Here is a 19,274-nt window from a genome sequence, read left to right as displayed (position 1 = left end):
AGGCTCTCCGAAGACATTCCATGTAGGAGGGCAGAATTTCTAGTAACATTCATAGGGAGGGTCCGCTAGGTGGCTCAGCACGCCGAGAGCCAGGCCTAAGCAGTGGCACCCTGGACAAGGCACTTATCCCCCACTGCGTCGCCTCTGACTGCCACTGAGTGTTGATTCTAGGACAGAAGTTAAGGGTTTAACAGGGATGTATCCTATTTTCTGTTAGATAAACGGTCAGAAGACGCGTGGGCAGTGCCTAAAAGAATAATTGCAGACGGTTTATTAATAATTATGTGAAAGCGTGTTCCACGTCACAAATTAGAAGAGAAATAAAAATAAAAGCAGCTCTGAAGTTTTCTTTCCTATTCAGCGTATTGGCAAAGGATGGAGGGATGGTAGAAAGGCAGACGCAATAATGCACTGTTGACAGAGCTGAGAATTGGTCTGGGAAGCGATGCTAAGAAAACGACTAACATGTCCCTGTTCTGTGCCTGGGAGTCCCCACCGCGGGCAAATGCCTCCCGGTTGTCCGTAATAGAAAGAAAAGTCCCACCTATGCCTTATTTATAAGCAGCACTTTGGTAGCACCAAAGAACTAGAAATAAAGGAGATGCTCATCTATTGGGGAGTGGCTGGACGTGTTCTGGCCCATAAAAGATATATGACTGCTCCCTAGGAAGTGAAGAACAGAGAGCAACATGGGAAAATCCGAAGAGAGAGAGGGAAGTGAGCAGAGCCGAGAAAACAATGCCGTCAGTGGCTACAAGGATAACAATGAGAAGAGCCACAGTAACGGATGGTTAGAACAAATCCTATTGACTCTGCTCAGCCCGAAGAAGTGCTTTGGAAAGCCACTCTTCTCCTTCTCTGTAGAGGCTGGAACACTGCATGTACAGTCAGGAACAATCCTTTCCTGTTAGGTTTGCAGAGCTGATTTTCTCCCTGATGTTACCCAGTGTCTCTTGGACACCAAACTAGGTCCCCGTAGACATTTCAGCCTTGACACGCCTCATTATCTTTTCCCTGAACCCTTCCCTCTTCACAACTTCCTCCCGTTCCAGTTGAAGAGACTCAGCTCTGGTTGTAGCTTTGGTGCCATCCTCAGCTCACGCCCTTGTGCCACATAAGCTATGCATCCAACCTTGCTTGCAGAGTCTTGTCAGTTTTACCTTTGCCTCTCTGGTGTGTGCCCCCTTCTCTCCTCCACCTCTCCGGTATGTGCCCCCTTTTCTCCTCCACCTCTCCGGTTTGTGCCCCCTTCTCTCCTCCACCTCTCCGGTATGTGCCCCCTTTTCTCCTCCACCTCTCCGGTTTGTGCCCCCTTCTCTCCTCCACCCTCCAGTGTGTGCCCCCTTCTCTCCTCCACCTCTCCGGTATGTGCCCCCTTCTCTCCTCCACCTCTCCTGTATGTGCCCCCTTCTCTCCTCCACCCCTCCGGTATGTGCCCCCTTCTCTCCTCCACCCTTCTGGTATGTGCCCCCTTCTCTCCTCCACCCCTCCGGTATGTGCCCCCTTCTCTCCTCCACTTCTCAGGTATGTGCCCCCTTCTCTCCTCCACCTCTCCTGTATGTGCCCCCTTTTCTCCTCCACCTCTCCGGTTTGTGCCCCCTTCTCTCCTCCACCCTCCAGTGTGTGCCCCCTTCTCTCCTCCACCCCTCCGGTATGTGTCCCCTTCTCTCCTCCACTTCTCAGGTATGTGCCCCCTTCTCTCCTCCACCTCTCCTGTATGTGCCCCCTTTTCTCCTCCACCCCTCCGGTATGTGCCCCCTTCTCTCCTCCAGCTCTCAGGTATGTGCCCCCTTCTCTCCTCCGCCCCTCCGGTATGTGCCCCCTTCTCTCCTCCACCCCTCCGGTATGTGCCCCCTTCTCTCCTCCACCCCTCCGGTATGTGCCCCCTTCTCTCCTCCACCCCTCCGGTATGTGCCCCCTTCTCTCCTCCACCCCTCCGGTATGTGCCCCCTTCTCTCCTCCACCCCTCCGGTATGTGCCCCCTTCTCTCCTCCACCCCTCCGGTATGTGCCCCCTTCTCTCCTCCACCTCTCTGATATGTGCCCCCTTCTCTCCTCTGACAGTACATCCTTCCTGGACCACTGATGTGACTCCCCTGCTCAATACACTCTAGAGAACCCCCTGGATTAAAGTGGAAAAGCCTCCATTTGGCTTCTAGAGCCCTTCATGCCTCGGTGCCTTCCTCCCCTTCCCATGTCTGACGTCTCCCTCGTCTTCCCACCCTGTTCCTTGCACCAGAAGCTCCATCTTCCAGCTCCCCTCTGCAGCCCCCAGGCTCTGTGCTCTCCCTCGTCCCTTGTGCTTCCTGGAAGGCCTAGTGAGAATCCCCCCTCTGAAAGAAGCCTTTCCTAGTCCCTCTGAGCACTTTCCATCTCATTTTGTCTAGATTCCAGCTTCTCTGCACCTTGTGGGGAGCCGTTTGCGTCTTTTCTTCCCCCAGGTAGAAGGGCTTTCCCATAAGCCATTGTCGGGTGGCACCCAGGAAGTGACACATGTGTACTTGGGTGCCATGATAGAAACACAGCCCAGCCATGTGGGCATGCCCTGTTAGTGCCATGTATACCCACACACATGTACATGCAAACAGCACACGTGTGTGCGCGTGTACCTATCTCTGCTGACAGAATGTAAATGCCCCTGTGTGCCCAGGGTCCGGCAGACCCAAAGGACTACCACATTGGTGGGTGATGGACTCTCGGAGCACCCCCTCAGTGTGTTGTTTCCCTGAATTCCTGCCTTGTACAAACCGGGGCTCGCTGCCATGCGAGGAGCCAGGTCCTTGGCTGGCCTTTCCTGTCCGAGCTGGGGTCACTGTACGGAGGCTGAGAGCAGGTGTCCGAGCCGACGAGGCCAGCCGGGGGCAGCCTCCCAGGTCACCCCGAAGCCCGGGCGAGCCGAACTATGCACCGGCCCTTCCTGGTGGGAGGACCGGATCCTGCATTGAGCAGGTGCTGTGACAAGGCGGGAGAGGTTCTATTGGGGGCCAGCTCGGCCCTTTCAGTGAGTTCCCCTCCTTTCCCTGGACCCCAAGATTGGGCCCAGAGTGGGTATGGGAAGGAATTCGGTGTGGCCAGGAAGAGAACAAGAACGGGGCGTATTATCATCATCATGAAAGGTTTTCGGGATTGATGTGGTAGGTAAGATGTGGCCTCTTAAAGACGCCTTTGTTAGCATTGGCCATTCCTGGTGACGCCATGTTGGCGTCCCTTCTGCAATTTGTCACGGGAACTGAGAAGGGAAGTGACTTGACTAGGATCCTACGACCAATCCTGTCAGAGGTGTGACTTGAATTCAGGTCTTCCCGACTCAGAGACCAGCTTTCTATCCATTTTGCTATGGCTGTCCCTTGGCATCTATTTAGGCATATTTAAGAGATAGTAAATAGTATAGTGATGAGTAAAAGAACATGGCAGGTAAGACTGGCAGCGCCCAAGGTAGAGTCTCGAACCCCAGACGAAGAGATAAGGAGGTGAAGGACTTTATTCGGTGGGCCATATTAAACGGTTAAAGGGCGCTCGCCCCTTCTTCTCTTTGTCCTCCTCTCCCCCTTCCGGCCTTCCTTTCTCTTCCCACTTTCAGCCGGGGATCCTGTCGAAGCCCCAATCTTAGGGAGCGGAGCCCTGACCGCTTGGGTTGCCGGAAGGCTCGTGCTTGCCCCGAGGCTCTCCTTACTTGAGACACGTGAGCTCCTTGTTTCGGAAGGTCACAGATTTAGTCCTCCCCAGCCCATCGGGTCTCTGCTAATAGGGTCTGCCTACAGTGGAAAGACGGAACCCACCGAGGGTGCTGCCCGCCGTCTTAAAGGCGGGGTCTCGCCCGACGGGCTCCGGCAAGGAGAGCTCAAGGAGCCGGTGTGGCCGCCAGGATCTCGGTCGGCAAGAATGAAGGCTGAGCCCCATAAACAGCCTCTTTGGGGAGGTCCGACCTCCTCGGTGGGCCACCGCCACTCTTCGCTTTTGCCAGCCGTCGCGATCTGCGTGGTCCGTGGGTGCCCCTTTTCTGGGGGCGCTGGACAGGGCGGAGCATTGAAGGAGAAGCTCTGCGGTGAAATGAGTTCTGGGTGTGGAAGCACACTGGGGCTCCCTGTGTCCCTGCTGGGCGTCCCAGGTGCCCCTCGAGGGGCTGCAGCCTGGATTTGGCCCCCTCAGCCCCGTCTTCCTGCCGAGTGCCCAGAAGCGCCAGCTGCTCATTCATCGCCCAGCGAGGGAATGTGGTATGCCATCTCCCCACCAGGGGGCAGCGGACTCCAGACATTGACCCAGGCGCCTCCGACCTGGTGGCTCCAGCGCCGGCCCTCGGCAGCCCTGCCAGACGCTCACGATTTTGTCGGGGAGAGTATGTGATTCCGCCCTGCCTCGTGCCCGGGAATGTCCTTCATTACAGTGCACGGTGTCTCCTGGGAGGCATCGGGGTGCCTGGAGCCGGGAGCCCCGAACTCAAAGCTGCCTTCCGTCCCTTCCCCGCCCCTCCCCATCCCCCTCTGCGAGATTAGCTGAAGAAGGCGATGGCCAGCCCTCTCCGCCCAGCCCCCCCCCCCCCCCCCCGGCCCCCCAGAGTCCAACACCAGTGATTGGTCAAACGCCCGCCTCCCCCACGAGCCTCGCGGAGCCGTGCAGGGACCCCCGGGGGAGGTGCGCGTCCCTGGGCCTCTGACGGCTGTGGCAGCTTTCAGGGGAGGGACGGCGCGTGCGGCCCCTGGTGGAGGCCTTCTCCAGCCGCCCTGCCCCAGCTGCTGCAGGGACGGGGCAGCCGGCCTTGAGCCCTGGGCCAGAGTGGCAGCTTGCTGTGCGCAGGGCGATGGCCTCTCACTAGTGCCAGACAAGTGGCCGCCCGGAAGGCGCTCCCTCAGTGTTGACTGACTGGCGCCACAGCTTTCCCCCTTACGGCGACAGGGAGCGAGAGGAGCCCCGGCCATGGCGGGCCCCAGAGTTGGCGATGGCGCTGCGGACTGTCCTCATCGGGCTCAGGGTCCCCTGTGGCGTGTCCAGGCCAGGGCCGCCCCGTGCCTCCCGCCAGCTAACGGCCGTCCCCTCACCTTGTGGGGGCTGCAGTGTGAGCTCCCCTGTGTCTGCAGACAGCAGAGCCTTCGGACCTTCAAGCCCTCCCTGACCTCCCCCCAGCCCTCTATGGAGGGGCTCCCGTCATGCCTCCCCACCATCCCGAGGCCCCATGGCTTGCCTCCACCTCACTCTCCTGGACTTCCGCCCGTCAGAAAGCTCTTCGCAACCTAAGCAGTCTTCCTCGCCTCAGACACTGACTAGCTGGGCGACTTTGGACAAGTCCCTCCACCCTGTCTGCCTCAGTTTCCTCATCTGTAAAATGAGCTGGAGAAGGGAGTGGCCAAGCACTCCAGGAAAACCCCAGCTGGGGTCATGAAGGGCGAGACTGTGAATGACTGAACCACCCCCACAGGGTGCTCTGCTAGGAGGAGACAGGAAGTGTGAGTAAGACGGCCCCTGCTTCCATGCCACTTAGTCCACTCAGGAGAGTGACTTTAGAGAAATAGGCACGTTATGAAGGAGTGTACACATGTGTAAGCGAGTGACAAGCTCCGTTCTCTGTGCGTTCCAAGGAAGACAAAGCCCTTCAGCACTGAGAGCGATCAGACAGAGAGATGCCAGCATGAGGCAGCTACTGGCTCCCTGGATGTTGGGTGTGTAGTCACGAAGACCTTGGGCAAGTCACGTACCCTCTGTTTAGCTTAATTCACTGGAGAAGGCGATGGCAAACCACTCCAGGATCCCATGGGGGGGGGCAGCTGGGTAGCTCAGTGGATGGAGATCCAGGCCTAGAGATGGAAGGTCCTGGGTTCAAATCTGACCTCAGACATTTCCCAGCTGTGTGACCCTGGAAAAGTCACTTAACCCGCATTGCCTGGCCCTTACCACTCTTCTGCCTTGGAGCCAATACATGGTATTGATTCCAAGATGGAAGGTAAGGGTTTAAAAAAAAAAGAAAGAAATCCCATGGATAGCATTGCTCTGCCGTGGTCCATGGGGTCATGAAGAGTCAGACATAACTGAACGACTGAACAACAGCAGACGTCCATGGTTGGCATGGAATGGAGAGGAGGACCCGCAGAAGCAAAGATCTGGAGGCAAGAAAATGTGGCTGTGAATGAGGATCTGCCGCTGGGAAATGGGGTTGGGGGGCTTGACTTGGTTAGTGTGTCTGCAGGAAGGGAAGAGTCGGCCGACAGCCTCTCATATTCGGAAAGGAAGGAAGAGCAGGGCAGTGAGTGTGCCAGGCATGGGCCAGGGACAGTCTCCGAGGTTAGGCTTCTGGACCAGGTACAAGACAAGATAGGTGAATCGGGGGACTTGTTAGAGGGGAAAGAGAGGGCAAAGGGGAGTGGTGAGCGGATTGGGGGAGGGAAGAGAATGGAGGGCAAGAGGAAGAGAAGTCCACAGAAGTACCAGGAGAACATGGGTGGGGGATGGGGCCGAGCAGTGACATTTCACTAGAATTCTGACGGGCTCTCAAAAAGTCTGTCCGTATCTTCCCTGATATGTGATTCTCAGAAGTGGAGTCCAGATGTGGTCTAGACAAGGACAGATGATTACTCCAGGACTAAGACCCTCTTTTGTCCCAGACACTAAAATTACACGATGTTTTTTTTCTTTTTTACTACAATGACACTTTGTTAACTCATATTAAATGTGTGCTTAACTGGTACTTCCAAATATGCATTTTTTTAAACATAAACTTCTTTAGTGCTTCCTTCTTCATTCTATCTTTGTATAGTTGGTTTTTTGGGAGCCCAACTTTAGGATTTTTTCCATTTAGATCTTTCTTCCTTCAGAGTTCTATGAAAGGGAATATATCATCCATCAATTCAGATTTTCAATTTTCCTGTAACTGAGTAGAGATCTGTAGATTACAGACGTACTGCCCATCATCGCGCTTGGAATGTGCATTTTATCTTAAATTTCGTCTTATTAGATGTGGCCTAGCTTGGCAAGATATTTGGGATTCTGATTCTGTCAGCCAGCATATGTTAATCATTTTTGCAAGTTTGTAAATCTGATAAACGTTTTTTACCAACATACTGATAAAAATATTGAATAAGGCAGGATCAATTATGGAGACTTGGGTCACTTCACTAACAACTTCCATTGGAGCTGACACCATTAAAATTGACATTGATTTAAAATGATCATACTTTGAAAATGGAAGCATGTGATTTTTCACTTGTTTATTTGGGTTTATATTTGGGAATTTGGTTTTATAAGATTATTCATTTACAAAAATGAATAATATGAAAATGTTTTGCATGATAGTACATGTATAACCCAGATAAAATCACTTGTCAGCTCCAGGAAGGAGAAGGGAAGAAAGGAGGGAGACAGTTTGGATCCTATAACTTCAGAAAATTTATGTGGAAATTTGTCATTACATGTAATTGGTAAATTGGTAAAAAATTTAAAAGAGTTTTTAAAAGGAACATTTCCCCCGTCAGTCTAGCTATTCCAAATCTATATAAGTGAACAACCACTGAGCCGACATCTCCCTTGCTATGTCCTTAAGTATAACAAAGATTTTGTCAAGTGCCTTGAAGAAAGTCAAGTGTCCTATGTCTATAGGATCATCTTTCTTCCAGTCTGTTAACCCTGTCAAAAAGGAAATAAGGTTAGTGTTAAATGGTTGCTTTTTGATGAACCCATGCTTGTGGTTCTATAGTGGTCTTCTTTTTCTATGTGCTTATTCTATTTCAAACTTTTATAATTTGATCAGTGTGGCCGCTCTACTGAGGCTGACTACAACCACTCTATAATTTAGTACATGGTCTTTGAAAACATCTATGAGTGGAGGGGCAGATTGATGGCTCAGGGGATTGAGAGATTCAAGGCCTAGAGATGGGAGGTCCTAGGTTCAAATTTGACCTCAGACACTTCCTAGCTGTGTGATCCTTGTCAAGTCACTTAACCCCCATTGCCCCTCACCCTTATTGCTCTTCTGTTTCTAAGATGGAAGGTAATGATTTAAAAAAAGAAAAGAAAACATCCATGAGTGAAGAAAAATTCACCACAGTCATCTTTGTGACAAGCACAAGGAGGCTGGCCCTCCATCAATAGACATACAGTCAGATACTGGGTCCATAGTTCCAAATATTCTCTTCTGAAATGTTACTAGAAATCATTCACTCTGAACAGCCTTCAGTCTTTGCTATTTTTCAAAAGATCATTGACAATAACTCAGCAATTATTTATATCTCTTAGTTCTTTTAGAACCCTAGGATGTTGTTTGTGACATTTGGTGATGTAAATTCACTGAAGGCATCTAGGTTTCTCATCTTCCCATTCATCTTGATTTACATTCTCTTTGGCAAGGAAAAGAAGTAAAATAGGAGTTGTATCCCTCTGCTTTCTCTCTGTCACTGGTGGCGACATCATCCTTTTTTTCTTTGGTCTTCCTCTTACCCTGAACATAGCTGTAAAAGGCCTCCCCCCCCCCCCTTGGAACTCATAGATAGTTCCAACATATCCTGAAATTTAACACTCCAGACACAGTTTCAGAGGATCATGCCATTCTTTTGTATTATTCTTCTACCACCTGTCCTTGCTTCTGCCTTCTCTATCAGACTTCTTAAACATCTCTATTAGTTAAAGAGTTCCCTGTATATCCACATCAGCCTCTTTAGATGGCTTCTCCTTTTCTTCCTGATTGGAACAGTTGGTTTTTGTGACAATGAGGTTTCATTTTTAGGGGATTCCCATCTCACTTCAATTCACTTCTTTTGTGGAATTTTTGTCAGTGGAGGAATCCTGTTTTTTACCTTAAGCCTTTGAAATCTACTTTTCAAAAAACTAGGGTATATGCCTGGTTTCCCTTTTGACTAATGAATTATAAAGTGGAATGGTCACTTTATTCCATGATTCTTATCATTTGTAACTAAGCAGCAGTTCTTCCTTGTTGGTCACATGCAGTTCCCTTTGATACTTTTTCAATATTTTTTCTACCCTTGAGTCCTGTGATGACGGAGAACAAGCATTAATTCTGTTTCAAGTTCTAGGAGGAAAGGGGTATCAAACCTGATATCAGTGGCTTTTCTTATAGAGAAGGTTGTGAGGGCAAGAGATTTGGTCACCGAATCTCCTATTCTTGGCTGAATCTTTGAGGTGAGAGGCATGTTGTCTCACTTTCTAGGACTGGCCTGGGCCCAGAACAGCAATATATTTGTTTTGTCCTAGCTTGATGGCTCTTTTTCTGTGAGTTGGGAAAGGAAAGATTTTAAAACCAAGCAAGAGCTAGAAAAATCACAAAATGTAAAATAAATAATTTTGATTACATCAAATTAAAAAGTTTTTGTACAAACAAAACCAATGCAAACAAAATTAGAAGGGAAGTAACAAATTGGGAAACAATCTTCATAACAAAAACCTCTGACAAAGGTCTAATTACTCAAATTTACAAAGATCTAAATCAATTGTACAAAAAATCAAGCCATTCTCCAATTGATAAATGGGTAAGGGACATGAATAGGCAATTTTCAGCCAAAGAAATCAAAACTATTAATAAGCACATGAAAATGTTCTAAATCTCTTATAATCAGAGAGGTGCAAATCAAAACAACTCTGAGGTATCACCTCACACCTAGCAGATTGGCTAACATGACAGCTATGGAAAGTAATGAATGCTGGAGGGGATGTGGCAAAGTGGGGACACTAATTCATTGCTGGTGGAGTTGTGAATTGATCCAACCATTCTGGAGGGCAATTTGGAGCTATGCCCAAAGGGTGATAAAAGAGTGTCTGCCCTTTGATCCAGCCAGAGCACTGCTGGGTTTTTACCCCAAAGAAATAATAAGGAAAAAGACTTGTACAAGAATATTCATAGCTGCACTCTTTGTGGTGGCAAAAAATTGGAAAATGAGGGGATGCCCATCAATTGGGGAATGGCTGAACAAATTGTGGTATATGTTGGTGATGGCACAGTATTGTGCTCAAAGGAATAATAAAGTGGAGGAATTCCTTGGGTACTGGAACAACCTCCAGAAGTGATGCAGAGTGAGAGGAGCAGAACCAGAACATTGTACACAGAGCCTGATACACTGTGGTACAATCAAACGTAATGGACTTCTCCATTAGTGGCAATGCAGTGATCCAGAACAACTCAGAAGGATTTATTGGAAAGAACACTATCCACATTCAGAGGGAAAACTGTGGGAGTAGAAACACAGAAGAAAAACAACTGCCTGATTACATGGGCTGAGGGGGATATGGTTGGGGATGTAGACTCTGAATGAACATCCTGGTGCAAACACCAACAACGTGGAAATAGGTTCTGATCAAGGATACATGTGGAATTGCGCATCAGCTACAGGAAGGGTGGGGGCAGGGGAGGGAGGGAAATAATGTGATTCTTTTAACCAAGGAATAATGTTTGAAATTGACCAAATTAAAAAAAAAAAGAATGAGATTAAAGTAAAAAAAAGGGTAGTGAAAAAAGGAAGTTTCCATGTACCAAGAGCTCAAGGTGAAGCAAAGGTCACTTCAGATGAGACTCATCTTCTAGGAGTTTACAGTCTAGTGGAGAGAGAGGAGCTATGAGACAATTAAATAACAATCCACGGCAGGGTATAATTAAGTGCCAAAATGCACGTCCCAGGCACCAAACTCCATAGGAGTGTGTGAAAAGGAGGGACTAACGTGGGCTGGAGTTGTCATGGAAGTCTGCGGAGGCCGTGGGGCTTGAGCCAAACCTCAGAGTGTGGTGAGATAGAGAGGAGGCAGGTGAATGGCAGAGCAGCAGGACAGTGTAAGCAGAGGCTTGATGTCTGAAATACTCAGAAGGCTGATGCCAGAGCAGAGGTTTCCTTTCGGAGTGTATTGGACTGTGGTTGGAGGTCAGAACTGGTCTTTATCTGAAAGCCAGTAGGGATACATTGGATGGTTTTGAAATGAGTTTAAAAGAGCCTTAGGAAGGCTAATCTGGTAGAATATATAAGATGAATTAAAGCCAGGAAAGAGATTGATGGGAAATCAAGGAAAGAGATGAGCACCAGTCTGCAAATAGATGTGTAATGCAGTAGATTTGGGTTTGCAGCACACCCCTAACTGAGTCATAAGGACACTTAGGGGCTAGTCTTTACTCTGCTACTAATTACGGTTCTCTCACTTTGGGAAAGTTGTTGAACGTTCTGGGCCACAGATTCTTCATCCATAAAATTAGGGGGTTGGGTCAAATCTCCAAGTCCTGTGTATGACTCCTTCGGAGGCTGAATTATTGAGCTGTTTTCCAGGAATAAAGATAAGATGGCCCAGATGTTTTCTCTCTTCTGCCTTATGACCAACAACTCACATTTATGAGAAAACCCAGCTGGGTCAGGAACTACGTTAGGCACCAACTTTCTCTTCAATTCAGTTTTTAAGTGTTTATGAGATGTACAGATTGCTGTGCTAGCCAATGGGGAGACATATAAAGACTGACCTAGGTATCTTGTAAGGTTCTTTTCAACCCCAGATTGATGATTTTTATACCTGCTCTCCTTTGAATTATCAGCTAGGGAGATAGCAATGTTCCCCTGCCCCCCAGCTTCCTGAACCTTGTATTCATTCACTGAAGGGAGTAGCTCCTCTGTCGAATGGTCCTGACATCATCACGACTAGCCACTAGCCAGCCATCACTGAGGGAGAGGGAAGCCCTGGAACCTCTGGAATGCTGGTGGCCCACCCAGACAATGGCCTGGAATCTAGTCCCCCCTGTAAAGCCCACATGGAGAAAAGAAGAGCTGTCCTTGCTCCCTGTTAAACAGTGAGGGAAAGGATATGGCATTTGGGAACAACTGCTTCCACTAGTCCATCCATCGTCACCTGCCCTCAGACTCAGATGGAGACGTCCTAGGACCCAGGGCTCCAGAGACCCAGGAACATCAGTTCTTCATCCAGATGGCCCTGCTTGTAGCCCCGTGGGGTGATCTTGAGAGCAAGCACTGCCTTGCTTGTCTCTGGTTTCCCAGCTCTTTGCATGTAACAACACAGTGTACTTAATAAATGATATTTCTTTCTTTCATTCATTCATTCATTCGTTCATTCATTCATTTGTTCATTCATTCATGCCTCACAATTAACTGTGAGTATATGAATATTCTCTCCTGGGCTCCCTCAGTCAGTCAACAAATATGTATTTTGTTTTATTTTTTATTTTTTAATTCTTACCTTCTGTCTTAGAATTGATACTAAGTATTGGTGTTAAGGCAGAAGATTGGTAAGGACTAAGCAGTTGGGATAAAGTGACTTACGCAGGGTCATATAGCTAGGAAGTATGTGAGGCTACATTCAAACCCGGGCCTCCCTGCTCTAGGTCTGGCCATCTATCCACTGAGCCACCAACTGCCCCTTAACAAGCATTCATTAAGGGTTTACTGTGTATCAGGATCTGGGATAAGTGCTGAGTCCTCTTGTTTATTTATTACCTTTTGTTTTATTGACATGATCACATTCATTTACAAATATATCTACCTACCTTCTCTTGTACCAGAGATTAGAAGAGACAGAGAAAATGCTCAGCAAGCACATGAATGGTCCACACTAGGCTTTCTTTTCTCTATACCACTGTTCTTGGTGGTCTTATCAGTTCTCCTAGGTTCGATCATCACCTATGCAGATGATTTCCAGCTTCATATTAGACACGCATACACATATATGTGTATGTTTACTTCCCTGTGTGTCCAGCCCTAGTCTGTCTTCTGAGAATCACACTTTTTAACTGGATGTACCTTATGCATTTCAAAACAGAATCTGTCTGAAGCATGCCGGATCACCTTTTCCCTCCACTCCTTTCTCTACTTCCTTTCTCTAACTTCCCTGTTTCTGATAGAGGGGACCATCTTTCACCTCACCCTGGGCCATAGCCTCAGAGCCATCCTCAGCTCTTCATTGTTATTCACTCGGTACATATGTATATATGATCCATTGGCTGTTGATTCTAAAGCCATATCTGTCACATACATCACTTTTTTCTCCATTTCCTCCATTACCACGCTAGACGAGTCTCCCACGCCTCCTAATTGCTCCCTCTCCTCTCCAAAGTACCCTCCCAACTGCTGAATTGATATATCTAAGATCCTAGTCTGACTGTCACTGATATGCTTAAAAATCTACTCCATTTGGGTTAAAAATCTACCTACCTTCTTGGCTTTCGGCTGTCCCCATCCCTCCCCCTAACTCCCATCTCCACTACAAAGATGAACAGAAAGAGGACTGACTGTACATTAAGCCATGGACCTCTACTATGGACAGCTCGAGTTTTTAAATACGTATTTTAAATTTAAAATGATAGTTCCAACACTACCTTGATTACCTTCTGAGCATCCTTCAGATTATTTTTTGATTCATTGATATCCTCTATCCCTCCCTCCCTCCCTCCCTCCCTCCCTCCCTCCCTCCCTCCCTCCCTTCCTTCCTTCCTTCCTTCCTTCCTTCCTTCCTTCCTTCCTTCCTTCCTTCCTTCCTTCCTTCCTTCCTTCCTTCCTTCCTTCCTTCCTTCCTTCCTTCCTTCCTTCCTTCCTTCCTTCCTTCCTTCCTTCCTTCCTTCCTCCCTCCCTCCCTCCCTCCCTCCCTTCCTCCCTCTCTCCCTCCCTCCCTCCCTCCCTTCCTCCCTTCCTCCCTCCCTTCCTCCCTCCCTTCCTCCCTCCTTTCCTCCCTCCCTTCCTCCCTTCCTTTCTCCCTTCCTTCCTCCCTCCCTTTCTCCCTCCCTCCCCCTCCTCCCTTCCTCCCTCCCTTCCTTCCTCCCTTCCTTCCTTCATCCCTTCCTTCCTTCCATTCTTCCTTCCATCCCTGTCCCTCCCCTGCTCCCTTCTTTCCTCCCTTTATCAATATCACTACACTGCTCCTTCCCTTAAAGCCCTACTTTGTAATGAAAAAATATAATTCTTAAAATGCACATTTATTTTCTTAAGATATGTGTGTCTATATGTATACATGTGTGTACACACACATGCATATAAAATTCCATACCTGTGATCTATTACCTCTCTAGTCAAGAGGTAGGAAGTGTGATTGATCACAAGTCTGTTGGACTGCTATGATTGGTCCTTTACATTATTGTAACCACGGAACAAATTGTTTTCATATTTCTGTTCACTCAACACCAGTTCTTAAAGTTCTCCCAGTTTTTTCTGGGACCACTTGGACCCCAGACATTTATTCATTTTTGTAAGTAATTTTGGTTCATTGTGTGTACAGAATGATATATTTGAATGGAGACCAGGCTTTTTAAAGATGTTTAGAAATGTAATACTCTATTATAGGTTCATTTGTACTTTGCTTTTTAGGTAGGAATACTGATTTATACATGCCTTGTCTTATCTCCCTGTTCTCTTTCAGTTCTTCTTAGGCTCTCCATTGAAATTGCTCTATCTGTTCTAATTTAGCCAGCAATGCTATTGTATTAGTTCAAAGTTCTATGGGCCTTTCTCATTTAGCTTTTTCTGTGTCTTAGTGGGAGCTCTTTAAGGCATGGTAAAGTAGAAAGTGACCTTAGACAAGTCATTTTCCCTCCCTGTGTTTTCCATTCTTTAACTCTAAAATGAGAAGATTGGACTAGATTACTTCTGAGGGTCTTTCCAGGTCTGATTGGTTCAATAAAGTTTTGGTATAAGCTGATATCAGGGCATAATGGCTTGTCAACTTAATGTGGAGTAATTTGATTGATTGGCTCAAAGGACTCATACCCTTATATGTCAAGTTATAATCTGGGGGATCCCAAAGTCTGTGTCAATTTGGGATCTAGCAACCCCAAGGTTAGAGACCCCAAGCTTATCACTGTTCCTGTGAGAATTCACCTGGAAGGGAATCTCAGACTACAGGTTTCAGACTGAATAACAGACCCTAAGGTAAATGATAATCCCAGTTAGGTGAGGCTAAGCAAATTCAATGTATCCCTTTTTGTTTTTGTAGTCTCCCCCACTGTAGGAGATCCTTCCTAAGAAGACCAATCCCTGGACAGGGACCATCTTTTAGCATCCCTTGGAAGTAGTCCACTCTGTGACACCCTAGCCTTGGGCTATGGTTCCTTTCCCCAGCCTGATTGTATCTGGTCCCTGTAGTTTGAACACTCCATTTCTTTGTAACCATGGTAATGTCAACCAGTCATATTTCCCTGTCCTTCAGTTCCCCTAAAAGCTATACAAGTTACTAAAGTTCTTTTGGAGCTATTGTCTAGCGGGGTGATTTGTCCTAGGGGTCCGTACCCAGCGTAGCCAGAGCCTTGGGCTCTGTGTGGATTTTGAGTGTGACTGTGTGGAAGCCTAAAGATTGTACCGTACTCTCCTTCTATTTAATAGTTCTGTGTTTTTCCAGTTTAACATTTAATAGTGCTATAAATGAGCAAGCTGAACTTTTCCTACAATGGAAGCTATTTCTTATACCTTTGCCTCTTAAACCTTCTGATAACCCTTGTCCTGAGGGTTTTAGTTTTTGAAGCTGGAATTTGAAAAGAGAAACAATTCAGGTGTCGGTCTTGGAAGAATTTAATGAGAGACTGAATGTAAATGGAATCCTACTGAAAGGAAGGGAGCTTGCGCATAGGAACTCTGCAAAACTGACTGTTCACCACTTTTTGGATCATTTGAAATGTGCCTTCAGAGTTTAGAATAGATCTACCTTATGAGCTGAAAACTTTTCTCTTTTCAATATAATTCCCAGCAGGGAGTTAGGAGATGATTGGAATTAGGGATCGGATCTGTGATTTCATTGGCAGAGGGAACTTCCCCCTCTATCAACTGCCTTAGACATTATGGGACTTGGCCAGGGTCACACAGCTGGTGTGCTTCAGAGGGAGGACTTATACCTACTTCTAGACCAGCTCTCTATCCACTAAAATCATGCTGCTACTTCTCAAAAAATAGCTACCACTAATTCATGAAACCATAGCACCTTCTCTCCTTTGACGATTGTTTTCTTTTCTTATATACACATACTTTATTGAGAATCTCTGTTCAGTGTAATGCTGTTCTTTTTTCTTTTCAATTTTCCCCTCTTATTTGCACCTCAAAAAGTTCACTGATTTCCTTACATTTGACTGATGAAATCTTTGTGTCTATTGGCCATCTGAAGAAAGGACCTTGCTATTAGCCATTGAGTGCTAGCTTTATATGTACAAAATAGCAGATGGCCCTAATGTTGCTGGGCTAGATTTAATTTATATCAAATGGTTTGTGAATATAGCACCTAGAATGCATCTCAAACTCCGATACACTCTGTGACATATGTACAGATAAGTCATTAACTGACTGTGAAGGAAATTTAAGTCTTTCAACCAGAAAATAATTTTCTTATTCTTTTTAATGGGTAGCCAAGATTTCATCAAGCACTCCTTGTTTCAAGCCACTTCTCTGATTGTACAATGACTTTTTTTAACCCTTATCTTCTCTCTTAGTATCAACACTAAAAAGAGAGGGGTAAAGGCTAGGCAATGGAGGTTAAGTGACTTGCCCAGAGTCACACAGTTAGGAAGTATCTGAGGCCCAATTGACACCTTGGTCATATAGGGGTTAAAATTTATGGTTGAACTAAATATAAGAGAATGTGGTCAGTGATATTATAACTCAAGTCAAAATGACTTTTTATTTAGCATCTTTATTTACAAAATAGAGAGAGAGAGTAAAGTAGAGAAATATGAAAGAGGGTAGAGTAAGCAGTCTAATTTATCACCCAAACGTTTCTCCGGTGCCTGGCTCAACTCAGGTTGGGTTAATTAGCCCTCCACCAGAGGGCCGTTTAGCCGGAGGACCCAGTAGTGAATAATTTCTCAACCTCCCCAAGATGGAGAGGCCTCTCTGGAAACTAATCTCTCCAGAAGCCAGGAAAGAAGTTAGTCTTTTCACTCACCCATGTTGTAGTCCAAAGGGAAGATCCAAGAGTGGTCTTACCAGTAGCAGTCTGAGGTCCTCAGACTGGAGCTCCTCCAAGGACAAGTTTGAAGGAGAAAGTGAGTTTGGATAGGAAGTTCAGGGTTTTTATAGTGCTTTTTCCACATCACTTCCTGTCCCTTCCTCCACTTTGTGAGACCAATTGCAGTCTTTAAATTGGCTTAGCACGGCCCAGAGGGCAGTCAGTCACTTCTGAATTGTCACCCACTTTGGCAAGTGACTTGCTGGACCTCCCCTACTTAGGTATTAAGTAGGGGTGTCTTTGCTTTTGGAAGTGTCAATTCCTGTAGTAAATAGTTTGTGGACTTCCCTTACTTTAGGGTTAAGTATGGGTGTATTCACTTTTGTTGATTAATTCAAAAGTAGACAAAGGGACAGTTAATCCTATTTTCATAGTCATCCCACTCAACTCCAGGCCCCTTGCTCTATTCACTGTGCTACCTAGCTGCCCTTTGTACAATGACTTAAAAGGGATTTAGGGAAAGAAGGAGGGAAAAAGAAGAGAATAAGCATTTATAGCGAACCTATTATATGCCAAGATTTGTACTAAGTGCCTCCCTCCTTCCTTCCTTCCTTCCTTCCTTCCTTCCTTCCTTCCTTCCTTCCTTCCTTCCTTCCTTCCTTCCTTCCTTCCTTCCTTCCTTCCTTCCTTCCTTCCTTCCTTCCTTCCTTCCTTCCTTCCTTCCTTCCTTCCTTCCTGTAGGGGCTATTATTATTCCTTTATTCCTCATTTTACAGATGAGGAAATGGAGGCAAACAGGTTAAATGACTTACCCAAGGTCACACAGCTGGTAAGTGTCTGAGGCCGAATTGAAACTCAGGTTTTCCTCACTCACTCAGATCTTCCCAGAATTCTATCTGCTGTGCCACCAGCTATTATAAAAATAGAAAGATTCTTTAAAAAATAACTTTGTCTTTAAATTACAAGAATTTCATTTTGCCTCTTCAGGCTAAGACCTTTATTGGAACAAAAGAAAAATAGTTCATCAAATCCAATACAGTGATAAGATAATGTATGACATGGTATACATTTTGTCCTCCCATTTCTTTCTATGAGAGATATATATACTATGCTAATATTTCACTGTCTATTCTTTAGACCATTGCTTTTTCAGTTACTCAGAATTTAACTTATTTTTCAAATGATCTTTATATTTACATTATTGTAGCTATTGTATATATTGTCTTCTTGGTTCTATTTTTTTTTTCATTCCATTCAAGGAAGAATTCCTTTATTTTTCTTTTCTTTTTAAAAAAAATTTTGTTCAGAATATTTTCCCATGGTTACAGGATTCTATATTTTTCTAAATCCCCCATAATCTTTAGTTCTTCTTATTAAATAATATTCTATTACATTATTAATGCCATCACTTTTCTTAATCAAATTTTTTAGCCCCTTGCTACAGCAAAGAGCAATATGGGTATTTTTGTGTATACTGGGCCTTTGTTTGTGTCTTTCACTTTGTTAAAGGATGTTCTACAAGACCTTGTTGCTATACTGCTGGAGCACTTTGACCCATACTCTGTGAGGTAACAAGTGAGTTGGAAGAAGAGACAGCTTGGACATCTATTTCTGGCAGGACTAACAAGATATGTGGGAATGGAAGGCATCTTAACCTCTTTCCCATAGAAAGGAAAAGATAGGAAAATATTATTTTCTTTCTCTTAATTCTCACACATATGTTTGGAACACAATTAGGAAGGTGTTACAGATAAAAGAGTGGTTACCATAAACTGTGACCATGAAAATATGGGTTCAAGACTTTGAATTGCCAAAAACAAAAAGATAATTTTTAGTGTCTTGATTTAAATCAAAAATAAAAGTGGTCGCCATGGGAAAAATTCCCAAATATGAAATACCCAAGTCAGCTGGGTTTTATGGAGGATTTAATTAATACGAATGAAGGAATTAAAGGAAGGGAGAGAGACAGAGTAAGAGGAAATAATAGGAAAAGGCTAGGGCCTAGGCCAATGGCCTAGGCCTTTCTCTTTAAGAGAAAAAACTAAGTCAGTCTTTAATCACTCACCAAAAGATTGTCCCAAGCAAAACTCTAGTGTTCCAAGAGACCCTCCAGTTCAGCTCCTGAGCTCAACTAAGTTCAGCCACCGAGAGAGAGAGACCCTCCAATTCAGCTTCCTAAGCTGAACTAAGTCCAGAGGCCTCTGACCTCCTTTTAAAGAGAATTTTCTCCTATGTGACCTCCCCTAAATTTTCACATCTACCAATCACAGTAGACATTTTCCAAAGGACTGACCATTCTTAATTCATATCTTGTTATTACCTTCTTAATTCACATCTTGTTATCACCTTCTCTGGGTAGACCAAAACTTCTGAGTATTTCACACCTCTTTGCTAAGGTTGTCCCTTGCAAGTTGCCTGATCTTTTAGTGATTAATTTGA

The 19,274-nt window shown here is 45.9% G+C and overlaps 1 protein-coding gene across 4 annotated transcripts in view; it reads left to right on the top strand.

The window, feature by feature from the left end:
- The window catches only part of SCN8A (sodium voltage-gated channel alpha subunit 8), a 223,109-nt gene that overhangs the window by 53,743 nt on the left and 150,092 nt on the right, over positions 1–19,274 (top strand). Inside the window, exon 1 of one of the 4 annotated variants that reach the window (XM_056798196.1) lies at positions 4,613–5,653. The exons of the other annotated variants lie outside the window; for them this stretch is intronic. The gene's annotated coding sequence lies outside the window, so the exon portion shown is untranslated. Of the gene's footprint in view, positions 1–4,612; positions 5,654–19,274 lie in introns of those variants that run through there. 4 annotated transcript variants of the gene reach the window in all.

The sequence above is a fragment of the Monodelphis domestica genome, chromosome 5 (genome assembly GCF_027887165.1).
Source record: "Monodelphis domestica isolate mMonDom1 chromosome 5, mMonDom1.pri, whole genome shotgun sequence".
NCBI classification, from domain to species: Eukaryota; Metazoa; Chordata; class Mammalia; order Didelphimorphia; family Didelphidae; genus Monodelphis; species Monodelphis domestica.
The sequence above is the reverse complement of the archived record's forward strand: the minus strand, read 5'-3'. Positions and strand labels throughout refer to the sequence as shown.